This window comes from Bos grunniens, chromosome 6 (assembly GCF_055505025.1).
Source record: "Bos grunniens cultivar Pamir isolate PY7600 chromosome 6, Bosgru_T2T1.0, whole genome shotgun sequence".
Lineage (NCBI taxonomy): Eukaryota > Metazoa > Chordata > Mammalia > Artiodactyla > Bovidae > Bos > Bos grunniens.
Genome location: NC_141170.1, coordinates 23,539,508 through 23,552,190, shown reverse-complemented (window position 1 = coordinate 23,552,190; position 12,683 = coordinate 23,539,508). Strand labels below are relative to the sequence as shown.

Sequence of the window (12,683 nt, the reverse complement as noted above, 5' to 3'; positions counted from 1 at the left end):
GGGGCAAAAGAAAGAACTAGAATGTGAATTTTAAAAGTTAGGGGAAAAACCAAGACAGTGTGGTATTCTGAAAGCCCAGTGAAAAGCAGATCATCTACTTTGTCTAATACTGTAGAGAGGCCAATAAAGACAAATAAATAAAATGCAGCTTGGTAAATATTTCAGTAAACTCAAGAGTGAAATTCTCTTTTTTAACTAAATAACTGGTGCGACTGTGGGACCTGTCAATCAGTGTGAAACTGCTAATAGACCTTTCTATTGAGAATGAGAAAAATCAGATCTGCAGTTCTGATTTTAGAGTCTATTAGCAGTATCTAAGGATTGATGCTGAAACTGAAGCTCCAATACTTTGGCCACCTGATGCAAAGAACTGACTCATTGGGAATGACCCTGAGGCTAGGAAAGGTTGCAGGCAGGAGGAGAAGGGGACAACAGAGTACAAGATGGTTGGATGGCAGCATTTATTCAATGAACAAGAGTTTGAGCATAGTCTGGGAGATGGTGAAGGACAGGGAAGCCTGGCGTGCTGCAGTCCATGGGGTCGCAAAGAGTCGTACATGACTTAGCAACTGAACAGCAAGAAGTGATAGGCTATAGGAGTTTTAAAACAAAATAGAAAATTGTTCAACCTTAAGAAAGCTAATTAAAAGTAATCAGAGTAATCTTGATAGACAAAATTTGTTTTCAATTTTAAAAATTGGCAAGAGAAATATGTTTGGGATCCAGTGCTGTTTTTGCATAGTGACTTAATACATATCAAGTGATGCTGAACATTTGCAGAACATCTGGTAAAAGCAGGTAGCAGCTTCCTTTTCAATATGTTTTAAATGCCAATTTGATAAAGCTGGAAAATAATTTTAGTGTTCATTTAAACTTGACTTTGCAAAGAAGCAGTTTTATTTTATTTGCTGTAACTGCTTGAGTTAGTTTCTTCACTTCAAAATTTCCTTAATTAAGTTTGATAGAAAATGTTAAATTACATTTCATCATTGTGAAGCAAAACCTCAGCTATCTCACTTTCTTACTGAAACTTTCTATTGTCAACAGCTCACCTGTCCTTTATTCTTAATGGCTCCATTATTTGACCCCATGAAGATTGTAATTACTGTGATTTCTGTATGTTCTCAAAGTCAAACAGACCCCCTTTTGTTTCTCTCTGTCCTCTCCGGCCTGAATCTTATGACTGATAATCTGAACTATACTTTCACTGGCTGTATCAATCTGGCTTCAGTTAAGAAAACAGAGCCACATTAGATATTTAAAATACATTGACAGTTGCTCAGTCGTGTCCTACTCTTTGTGACCTCATGGATTATAGCCCACCAGGCTCCGCTGTCCATGGGATTCTCCTGGCAAGAATACTGGAGTGGGTTGCCATTCCCTTCTCCAGGAAATCTTCCTGACCCAGGGATCAACTCCAGATCTCCTGCATTGCAGGCAGGTTCTTTACAATACAATCTGAGCCACCAGAGAAGCCCTAAAACACATTGAATTTAATATAAAGAATTAATGACCTGTGATGGACGAGCAGAAAACCTAATAGAGGATGGTGAGAAAAGTTCAGAGATTGGCAAAAATAGGAAATTGCTACTGTCCCCAGGGTGAAAGAGAAAGCTCAAAAAGGTATCATTCTCATAGTCCAGAGGTGGAGGCTTACTGAAGGGTGCTAGGATTATGGTGAGAACTGCTTGGGGGCCACTGGTATCAGTGAGAGAGCATGTGTGCAAAGAGCTGGAGGAGATATAACTGTTTTCAGAAAGACATATCAAAGCAGAGTAATGGGGATTAAACAGACCTGATGTGTCTATCATTGAATCTGGCTATAACAAGGGAAACCACAAAAATTATTACTATTGTGATCATCATGATTATTATTTACAAGTACACAAAATTTGTGAATGAGCAGATTGTGGCAAGACAAGGCTTTAAACTATAAGCCTGTATAGTAGAAAAGGCCCACTGAATCAAAGGCAGAGCTGTGAATAAGAAATCTTTGATTCTTAAATAGGTATCCACAAATAAAGCTTTATTGGAATACCACCATGATTTTAAATTGGCAGGTTGTCTACGGTTGATTCCACATACAAAAGCAGAGTTGAGTAAGTGTAAAAAAGAGACCAGATAACCCACCTAGGCCCTGTCTTTGCTATTTGGCTAATCACAGAAAAAGTTTGCCCACCTCTGCTTTATCAGTTCAGTTCAGTCGCTCAGTTGTGTCCGACTCTTTATGACCCCATGGACTGTAGCACACCAGGCTTCCCTGTCCAGCACCAACTCCCAGAACTTACTCAAGCTCATGTCCATAGAGTTGGTGATGCCATCCAACCATCTCATCCTCTGTTGTCCCCTTCTCCTCTCACCTTCAATTTTCCCAGCATCAGGGTCTTTTCCAATGAGTCAGTTCTTCACATCAGGTGGCCAAAGTATTAGAGTTTTCAGCTTCAGCATCAGTCCTTCCAATGAACATTCAGGACTGATTTCCTTTAGGATGAACTGGTTGGATATCCTTGCAGCCCAAGGGACTCTCAAGAGTCTTCTCCAACACCACAGTTCAAACGCATCAATTCTTCAGCACTCAGCTTTCTTCACAGTCCAACTCTCACATCCTACATGACTACTGGAAAAACCATAGCTTTGACTAGATGGACCTTTGTCCGCAAAGTAATGTCACTGCTTTTTAATATGCCATCTAGTTTGGTCATAGCTTTTCTTCCAAGGAACAGGCATCTTTTAATTCCATGGCGCAGTCACCATCTGCAGTGATTTTGGAGCCCCTCAAAATAAAGTTTCTTAACATTTCCATTGTTTCCCTATCTATTTGCCATGAACTGATGGGAACTTAGTTTTCTGAATGTTGAGTTTTAAGCCAACTTTTTCACTGTCCTCTTTCACCTTCATCAAAAGGCTCTTTAGTTTTTCTTCACTTTCTGCCATAAGGGTGGTGTCATCTGCATATCTGAAGTTATTGATATTTCTCCCTACAATCTTGATTGCAGATTGTGCTTCATCCAGCATTTCTCATGATATACTCTGTATATAAGTTAGATAAATAGGGTGACAATATACAGTGTTGGCATACTCCTTTCCCAATTTGGAACCAGTCTGATGGGGCTTCCCCAGTGGCTCAGTGGTAAAGAATTCACCTTCAATGCAGGAGATGCCTCTGCTTTATACCCACTCAAAAATCATACTGGTAGAAATCATACAGGCATGCTGATTAGTATTCACTTTTAAGGCCATGAGTTTTTTCCTTAATGTATGTATTTTATTGAACTATAGTTGACTTACATGTTTTCAGTGCATACCAAGGTGATTCAGTTTTACATATACACATATTAGTTTTGAAATTATTTTCCATTATATGTTATTACCTAGACAGTGTATTAAAAAGCAGAGACATTATTTTGCCAACAAAGGTCCGTCTAGTCAAGACTATGGTTTTTCTAGTAGTCATGTATGGATGTGCAAGTTGGACTATAAAGAAAGCTGAGCACCAAAGAATTGGTGCTTTTGAACTGTGGTGTTGGAGAAGACTCTTGAGAGTCCCTTGGGCTGCCAGGAGATCCAACCAGTCCATCCTAAAGGAGATCAGTCCTAAGTGTTCACTGGAAGGACTGATGCTGAAACTGAAACTCCAATACTTTGGCCACCTGATGTGAAGAACAGACTCATTGGAAAAGACCCTGATGCTGGGAAAGATTGAGGGTGGCAGGAGAAGGGGACAACACAGGATGAGATGGTTGAATGGCATCACCAACTCTATGGACATGAACTTGAGTAAGCTCTGAAAGTTGGTGATGGACAGGGAGTACTGGCGTGCTGCAGTCCATGGGGTCTCAAAGAGTCGGAGACAACTGAGCTACTGAACTGAACTGAACTGAGGTTATTACAAGATACTGATTATAGTTCCCTGTGCTGTACAGTAAACCTTTGTTGTTTGTTGCATATGTATTTTTTAAAAATAGAAATATGGCATTCTAATGCCCAGGTGATGCTTTTTTCCTCCAGAGCTCCAAGTATGTTTCTGATGAGAAGTCATGTTTAAAAACAACTGGACTATATGATGATCTTTTACTTTTATCTAGTTTGTTTCACCTTTTCTATTTCATATTCAGTGCTCCCATTTTATTTAGTTTATGTGTTCTAATTTCTCCATCTCTTCTTTTTTATGTTCTTTCTCAAACCTTTATCAAATGTAGTAGAAAAGCTTTTGTATACACATATATAAATAATATGTATAATATATATATTTTAGAAAAGTTATGAATTTTTGCCTAACTAAAAAATTTGTGATATTTTTATTCTGGTTGTTTGACAATATGAATATAATACCATTAGTTTTTCTTATGGAGAAGGCAATGGCACCCCACTGCAGTACTCTTGCCTGGAAAATCCCATGGATGGAGGAGCCTGGTGGGCTGCAGTCCATGGGGTCACTGGGAGTCGGACACAACTGAGCGACTTCACTTTCACTTTTCACTTTGATGCACTGGAGGAGGAAATGGCAACCCACTCCAGTGTTCTTGCCTGGAGAATCCCAGGGATGGGGGAACCTGGTAGGCTGCCGTCTATGGGGTCGCACAGAGTCAGACACGACTGAAACGACTTAGCAGCAGTAGCAGTAGCAGCAGTTTTTCTTAAATTTGAACTTGGTCAATTCTCAGCATTTTAGCAGATCTTTATCTAGTTTCTACTCAGCATTCACGCCGTTTCTCCCAGCTATGGACTGTGTTCTGTCACTTTATTGATAAAATTCGGATAAAAAGAAAGTGTCTTTTCTTAGTTCCTGCTTGAGAGCTACAAGCATATGTATTTCCAAAGTCTGCCTTTCTTTATACCTGCTAGTCTCAGAAGTGAGCTCTCCTAGGTACCCATTTCACCCCTCCTCTTGATCTCATCCCATCCCACCTACTCCTTTACCATCAATCCAACTGATATTGTCAATCTCTGTCACCCTTCTAAGACATTACAGAGTAGTGAATAGGAACTTTTAAATCTGGCCAGCTAGACTCTGATTCTACCTTTACTCTTACTGATTATGTGACCATTAGCAGTTTCTTTTCATCTTTATCACTCTTAGCATGTTCTCTGCAAAAATAACTATTCATAGAATTTTTGTAACATTAAAATCCTACATGTAAACACGTGGTGCAGTGCCTAGCATTTAATGTATTTAATATAGTCTAGATAGCTTCAAAGTAACACTAAATTTTTACCACCACCACTTCAACCTCTAAAAAATTCAATCCTCTCTCAACCTAAAATGAAAAAAAGCAGTCCCTCCAATCCTGTGCCCCCTTTTGTTACTACTGTTCTAAATTTCCCCTTTTCCTTGAAATCCAACCCCCAAGTAGTCTTACTGTTTCACTATTTTAATCTTTTCATTTTACTCTTTATTTTCTCCTTTAACTGGTCTTCTGAAAATGCTCTTGGAAAGATCAACAATGATGTCTTAATTCACAAATCCACTGATACTCCCCAGTCTGTATTATTTTATCTCTCGGGAGTGTTCAGTCTTGTTAATTGCTTACTCCTTTTGGGAGTTTCCTATCTGTGGTTTCCAGCACATTGCAGTTTTCTGATTTCTCTTTCTTGAGTATTTCCTCATCTATCCATGCTTGAGGTTTTATCTGTCCTCACTGCTCATGTCATATCATGTATTTACTGGTTGATTTTCTCCAGTCTCAGCATTTCTAATTGATATTCATATGCATACAAAACTGTAACTACAAGCCAGACCTTGCCCAAGATCAAGCATGATATAACTGCCTGCCTATTGTACTTTCATTCAGTATGATCTAGTTTTAAGTTCAATATAACCAAAGATTTATATTCTTTCTAAACCTGATGCCCTTTCTTCTCTTTTTTGGCACAGTCATGGCTAGAATCACTCAGTCAGAAAGTTCTGAGTCATTCTTAACTCTTCCTTTTCATAAAATATATATATATATATAATAGTGTAATAATTTTGAGGTAAGTGTTATTATTGAGGCAAGTACTATTATTATCCCCATTTTATAGATGAAGAAACTGAGACACAGAGAGGTTATATAATTTGTTCAGTCAGGATCACACAGTAGGTAGGGGGAGCTTATAATGGAACCTGGGCAATCTGGTTTCAGAGCCCAGGTTCTTAGTCATCTAATTAAAGTGGCTCTCCAAAGGTATTTAACGAATATTTACTGGATAAATGAATTAAAAATACATTTCTGTGATATAAGTAGTCACTTAACATGTTATCGATTAGTTTATGCTTTGGGGTATCTGAAAATATAGATGTCATTAGTAAATTCTGTATGGGGCTTCCCTGGTAGCTCAGATGGTAAAGAATCTGCCTGCAATGCGGGAGACCCAGGTTCGATCCCTGGCTTAGAAAGATCCCCTGGAGAAAGGAATGGCAACCTAGTCCAGTCTTCTTGCCTGGAGAATTCCATGGACAGGGTGGCCTGGTGGGCTACAGTTCATGGGGTTGCAAAGTCAGACACGTCTGAGTGACTAACACACACACAATAATTTCTAGTAAACTTTTTTTATTTCAGAATAAATTTTAGGAAAATGGATGAGTAATTTTAAAATTTGCCTATTAGAAGATATTTATTCTTGATTTTTCCTCTTATATTTGGGAGAAAGCTCATGATTATGAGTTTCTGCATCTGCATTCTTACTTCTCACTTACCTGCACTTCTTGGCCCAAGCTGATGATTTCTTTATGAAGATGCTAAGGGAAGCATTATCATTCTTATTGCAAAAATGAATTAACAGAGGCTCAGAGAAGTTCTAGGGATTTATTCAAGTTCAGATATCCTACGTGATTCTTCTTTCCACTAAGCACCTTAAAGACACTGATATTAAAACCCATAGGGAAATGTACATTAGACATATCTTAATGTGGAATTCCCTACATTAAACAAATCTGATAAAAGGAATTCTACAAAACAAGTAAATATTTAGAGTTCTGCCGCCCTTTTGAGCAACATTCTAAATTAGTTCCATTTTTCTGCAAATTCTTTGGAAAATTCCTCAGCCCCTTCATGCATCCATTTATAGACGTACTGTCATTCAACTCCCTTGGATGGTCATTTTTTATAACGTTCTCCTTAAAGCACCCCGACAAGAAAAAAATATAAGCTCTTTCACATAGGGGGAGGTGCAGCTGGGAGAATGTAGCCCACCGGTATTTCCAGGATACGTCCTCGCGTGATACAGTAAATACAGTCAGTGCATGGAGAGACACAATGTAAACTGTTACTGTGAAACGCTCGCTTTTGGCACAACTTCCTCACAGGCGTTTTACAATTTACAAAGCAGTATGGAGTAACGTTGACAACTTCTGTGTTTACAAATTCACTGGTTTCTCTTTACTCAAGGCAGGGTTTTTGGTCTTGGCAACTTTTCAGATGTTCGTCATTTCTTCCCAATGTTTTTGCATCTATTAGTCTTTATTAACATAGATATCATTTATCTCAAGCTGAATAGGCCTCTTTAAGGGCGTATGACTTAAGAGAGGAAATATGTGTTATCCAGCTGGATCTGGTGTACGGTTCTAGCAAAATGCATTTAATACATCAAAGGAAGGATTTTATTTTAGGGATGACTGAAAAGCAGGAAAGTGTGAATTGTGATTTTATTTTATTTATTTTTCAGCATTAACAGTTAATATATATTATAAGCTTTTATATCTGTCTAATATTTTTACAATCCAGATACACCATCGTTAAATACAAGTTACAGAAATGTGTAGATGCCATTAGTTAGAGGGGTACTTATTGCTTACGTCAGCAAGCAGCAAATAAGGGCACAGGATTTGAACTGAAGGGAACTACTTTCTATCACCAGTGGCATTAAGATATAACACTGCATTTCACAAAGCACTGCTTTTTATCTAATTGATAGACAGACTCAAGAGCAGCGTATGTCAGACCAATAACCACTACTTTAATATGTATTATAGAATTTTAAAGGACTTACAAGTGGTACCTAACTACTCTATAAATATGCATATTGTGAACAAATGAATAGTTGCTAATTTGTACATTATTGGCTTATAACATGACCACACTAGAACTACTTTTATTTTCTAGAGGGCTCCTGGTATGAGAAATGGAGTTACCACTGCTTATGTAGTTACACCTACAAAATTCAGACCCTTAAAGATGCCTGTTACTCCCAGTTTCCAGCCATTTTTCCCACTGAAGAAAACCTATCACTTGACTTGTACCTTCTTTCACCTTCTTTATTCTAATCAAAATCATTAGCAGTGGACAACTATAGAAGAATCTTTTAAAAAATGTTTTGACTTGGCTGAGTGCTTTGGACTATTGTACATACCAATGTTCTGCTGCCTGTTTTCTTGTTTCCCTAGATAATACGATTTGAAACTGACACTGCACCTGATGGGTTGTTAACATGATCTAGGCTTCAGAAAATGACCAGTGTGAGTGAGGCACATGGATGGGGGTAAAGCCTCGGGATGGTGAAAAGACTGGTGCGATGGCTGGATTCATGTGTACCCCCTCCTTCTCAGCCATGTGTCACAAGACTTGAGAAGAGAAGAAATGACTTCAAAAAAGAAAAAGACTGAAAATCTCTACTTACATCCAAATTTTAAAAAATAAAACCTGTTGATTAACAATCTGTTGCTGAAATGCATCTTTTATTTATTTGCTATAGCTACCCTGGCACCCCAAAATACGCTACAGTCCCCCTCTGTTTTTAAAATCCAGGAATTTTAGTCCTCCAGTCTGAGTCTGGGGAGCATAAAGTAGTTGTATTGTGCTGTGTGAGCCTCTCAGCAGGAGTATTCAGTGTCTCCTGACAGCACGAGGGAGCCAGTGGCTCCACGCCTGCCTGGGACAGGGCAGAATGTCCTGCGGAGGCATTTCATGATTCTCAGAACCAGGCTGCTACACTCAGCAGCAATTTTGAAATTGTCTGCTTTTTGCCATTTCTGCAGTTTCAAGTTGGAACCATATCTGCAACTAGAGGCAGCAGATAAACTAATAATCAGGTTAACTGAATTGTGATTTTAAATGATAATTTTCATCTTTTTCAATATGAGGTACTGAGAGAGCTTTTGAAAACAGTTTGTCACTTTTAAGAAATTAGGACATAATGAAAAGAGATCTAAAGCCGTTACCACATCAGTGTTAAGAAATACCTCTTTTAACATTTTTTTTAAGATTCCTGAGATAAATATCTCTAGGATGGTTAAAATGTTGCCACACCTGTAAACTGAATGAAGGATTAAGTATTTAGTAATTATTATTCTATTATAATAAAAATACTAGCAAGAATAACAACTATCTTATGCTGTGGGCTTATTCTGTGTCAGACAGTAGTCTAAAAGCTTCATGTAGATGAACTCATTTAACCCTCAAAACACCTTTATGACGTTTTCATTACCCCATTTTACACTATGAAAACCAGAACACAGAAAGTTTAAGTAATTTGCCCAAAGAGAGACAGCTAATAAGTGGCAAAGTTTGGAGTTCAACCCAGAAGTTGGTGCTAATTAGGTGTGAACTATTCATTGTGCTGTAGTTATGTGTTATCTGCCCTTAAGGGTTTATATCTTCCAGCAGAGAAAAGGCTGAAGGCAGTGTGTATATGGCAATGTAAGTAAGCAGTCTCTGTTGGTTTCCAAATAAATGAAGGGAAGTATCCAATTCATAGATCAGTTAGTGGAATATCATTATTTTCCCTATATTTATATGTAAATTCTTATAGGTTATTTTGAAGAAATAGACAGCTATGCAGGTCAGGAAGCAACAGTTAGAACTGGACATGGAACAACAGACTGGTTCCAAATAGGAAAAGGAGTACGTCAAGGCTATATATTGTCACCCTGCTTATTTAACTTCTATGCAGAGTACATCATGAGAAACGCTGGACTGGAAGAAACACAAGCTGGAATCAAGATTGCCGGGACAAATATCAATAACCTCAGATATGCAGATGACACCACCTTTATGGCAGAAAGTGAAGAGGAACTCAAAAGCCTCTTGATGAAAGTGAAAGTGGAGAGTGAAAAAGTTGGCTTAAAAGCTCAACATTAAGAAAACGAAGATCATGGCATCTGGTCCCATCACTTCATGGGAAATAGATGGGGAAACAGTGGAAACAGTGTCAGACTTTATTTTTCTGGGCTCCAAAATCACTACAGATGGTGACTGCAGCCATGAAATTAAAAGACGCTTACTCCTTGGAAGGAAAGTTATGACCAACCTAGATAGCATATTCAAAAGCAGAGAAATTACTTTGCCAACAAAGGTCTGTCTAGTCAAGGCTATGGTTTTTCCTGTGGTCATGTATGGATGTGAGAGTTGGACTGTAAAGAAGGCTGAGCGCTGAAGAATTGATGCTTTTGAACTGTGGTGTTGGAGAAGACTCTTGAGAGTCCCTTGGACTGCAAGGAGATCCAACCAGTCCATTCTGAAGGAGATCAGCCCTGGGATTTCTTTGGAAGGAATGATGCTAAAGCTGAAACTCCAGTACTTTGGCCACCTGATGCGAAGAGTTGACTCATTGGAAAGGACTCTGATGCTGGGAGGGATTGGGGGCAGGAGGCGAAGGGGATGACAGAGGATGAGATGGTTGGATGGCATCACTGACTCGATGGACGTGAGTCTGGGTGAACTCCGGGAGTTGGTGATGGACAGGGAGGCCTGGCGTGCTGCGATTCATGGGGTCGCAAAGAATCGGACACTACTGAGCGACTGAACTGAACTGAACTAAGTAAACAAGGTTTGTTTCTTATGGTTTTCAGTGACATTGCTATGTTCCCAAGAAAAGAAAGAAAGAAAGTGAAGTCGCTCAGTTGTGTCTGACTCTTTGTGACCCCATGGATTGTAGCCTACCAGGCTCCTCTGTCCATGGGATTTTCCAGGCAAGAATACTGGAGTAGGTTGCCATTTCCTTCTCCAGGAGATCTTCCCAACCCAGGGACTGAACCCAGATCTCCCACATTGTAGGCAGACGCTTTACCGTCTGAGCCACGAGGGAAGTCTTACGTTCCCAAGGTGAATGACGGACGTCAACATTTTGTGTGTGTGTGTGAAACTTACGTTCCTTATCAGCCTTCCTTAGTAAAAGATATAGTTCTAATTTTTCATTACAATGAATTCTGGGTTTTTTGAGTCCATGAGTGCTGAAGAGTTCGATTTGGAATATAAATGCTTACCAAAAAGAATGTTTGTAGATTTAAACTTACAGTGATCACAGAACTACTGTAGCAAAAGGGTATATATTATATCCATGTTGTTCTATAGAAATTTCGGCAGTGATGGAAATGTTCTGTACCACATTGACCAATGCTGTAGGTTGTTAGCTAGATGTGGCACTTGAGATGGGGCTAAGTGATTGAGAAACTGATTTGTTAACTTAATTTTAATTAATTTAAATTTAAATAATCATGGCTAGCAACTCTGTTGGGCTGCACCACTCTATACTCTCAACAACAGTCTTACTCAACCTTTATTTCCTCTACACATTGTAGTCACAGGCCAGTTGCATACACGAGAAACCAGTACCTTTCCTCTGACTTGATCTACTCGTGACCTGATAGTTTCCTGCCTCTTTGAGATTGTGACGTGGTCCACAGAACAACTGGATAGAATGCTAAGTGAACACATACCTGTTGCAGCCATGTCAAACACTTTTCCCACTACCATCCAAGACCAGAAGGCATTAGCTGTCTCTGGTGTTAGAGTTTCAACCTAAACTCTTTCCCTGTGAGTGGTCTGTATATTGTCCTTGAAAGGGAGCTCTTTGCTGTATTGCATGTAGAAAATAGTGGAGATTCTAGTTACTACTGTACACCTTTTAGGTTTAAGCATAGTGTTGCTGAACATGCCTCTCACAAACTGTCATGGCAAGAACTAGATTTATAAGCCATCTTGCTTCATTTTATGCATCTATTAATAACTACTTATTTTTGAAAGTATAAAATTCAGGGAAAATACTAACCTGGCTGGATGCCTAGACAGTATGGTATAATCTGGGACTGTCCCAGCAAAATGGAAATATATGGCTAAAGGATAAGACATTGTCTTGCTTCAAACAAAAATTCAGTTGTAGATAAAAAGAAATAAAACATAAGGAATTTATAATTGGGACAAAAATACTAGAAAATTTAAAAAATCTTAAAAGAGGTAAAATGCACTTAAATTATTGCTTTTTGGGCAAAATCTGCTGCCAAATTATCATCTGTTCACTCAAAATAGAGTGAAAAAATTAAATTTATGTGAAATTCACAGTTGAAAATAATTTGTTTCTTATAAGACAACAGTTTCTATTAAAAGTGCAGCCAAGTCTTTCATCTGTGATTAAAAGAAAATTTCTAGAGTTTCTGGAAATCAGAGCAAAAAAGAAAAGATATTAAATATTTCTACTTGTGAATTCATAGTTTATTCCTGAAAAGTATTCAATTTTTTTTAAAATTTTATTTTATTTTTAAACTTTACATAATTGTATTAGTTTTGCCAAATATCAAAATGAATCTGCCACAGGTATACATGTGTTCCCCATCCTGAATCCTCCTCCCTCCTCCCTCCCCATACCATCCCTCTGGGTCATCCCAGTGCACTAGCCCCAAGCATCCAGTATCGTGCATCGAACCTGGACTGGCATCTCGTTTCATACATGATATTTTACATGTTTCAATGCCATTCTCCCAAATCTTCCCA

The 12,683-nt window shown here is 38.5% G+C and overlaps 1 long non-coding RNA gene across 2 annotated transcripts in view; it reads left to right on the top strand.

Annotated features, from left to right (window-relative positions):
• LOC147370406 (uncharacterized) overlaps positions 1-8,632 on the top strand; it is a 314,970-nt gene extending 306,338 nt beyond the window's left edge. For both annotated transcript variants that reach the window (XR_015165252.1, XR_015165253.1), the window contains one exon: positions 8,363-8,632. This is a non-coding gene — a long non-coding RNA (uncharacterized LOC147370406). The remainder of the gene's footprint in view (positions 1-8,362) is intronic.
• Positions 8,633-12,683: the final 4,051 nt, after the last annotated feature.